Source organism: Eurytemora carolleeae, unplaced genomic scaffold (assembly GCF_000591075.1).
Source record: "Eurytemora carolleeae unplaced genomic scaffold, Eaff_2.0 scaffold93, whole genome shotgun sequence".
Taxonomy (NCBI): Eukaryota; Metazoa; Arthropoda; class Copepoda; order Calanoida; family Temoridae; genus Eurytemora; species Eurytemora carolleeae.
Genome location: NW_019396929.1, coordinates 92650 through 93679, shown reverse-complemented (window position 1 = coordinate 93679; position 1030 = coordinate 92650).

Genomic DNA, 1030 nt, shown 5'->3' with positions numbered 1-1030 from the left:
CACGCATATGTGCGCGTTTTGAGCATGCATGTACAGCTGCCATTTTAAATTAGAACATTAAACATGAGTTGTTTAATCTAAAAACCGGTCTAATTTGTTTGTTGCAGCTTGTGCCGTTTCATGTAAGAGTAACTTCAAGATGAAAAGATCTTTTTTTATTGCCAAAACTTTAAATTTTGCCGCTCATGTCACCCCAACAAATTCAATTAGACTTGAAGACCAATTGCTGCGCTCCTATTAGTCGACTTTTCTATTGCCGAGCTCCTATTGGTCGGAAATTAATCTGTTCTCTGATTGGACGAAAGTTCCGTACCGCGCTGTGATTGGTCGAAATAGTCTGAATCGTTTAGACGTGAACAGATTAGAGCGTAATAGACAGCACATAATAGTTATATTCTATTAGATTCAGCCCAGTGCGTTTCATAGCCATATTTTTTATTTTGATTTCTTCAGAAGAAGATAAAAAGCTAATAGAAAAAGAAACAATACAGTGTTAATCATAAAACTGCAGGAATAGAAGGCTAATTTTCTATCTTCTTTGATCATACCATTACTCCTTTATCTTCTTAAATCATACCAATTTCTCCTTTATCTTCTTTAATCATACCAATTTCTCCTTTATCTTCCCTTCTTTTTCCTTCTTTACTCTCGAACCTAGCTTCCCCCCCTTAACTTCCATTATCCTCCTTTCCTATTTAAATTCTCCACATTTTTTCTTTACCAATTCTATTTCTCCTTCCCCCTTTCTTCTCACTCCTCTTTATCACTCTCTTCTTCCTTTCCCTTTCTCCTCAATGTTCCCCTTTTCCCGTCCTTTTCTCATCACCCTTTTCCTTCTTTTCCTCCTTTCCCTCGCTCCTTCATTGTCCCCTTTCTCCTCCCTCCTATCCTCCTTTTTCTATACCCCTTCCCATCTTTTGTCTCCTCCCTGTTCTCTTATCATCATCATTCATCCTTCCTTTCTTCTTTTCCTCCATTCCCTTTCTCATTCCTTCTGCCCTTTCTCCTCATTCCTATCTCCCTTTTCTTC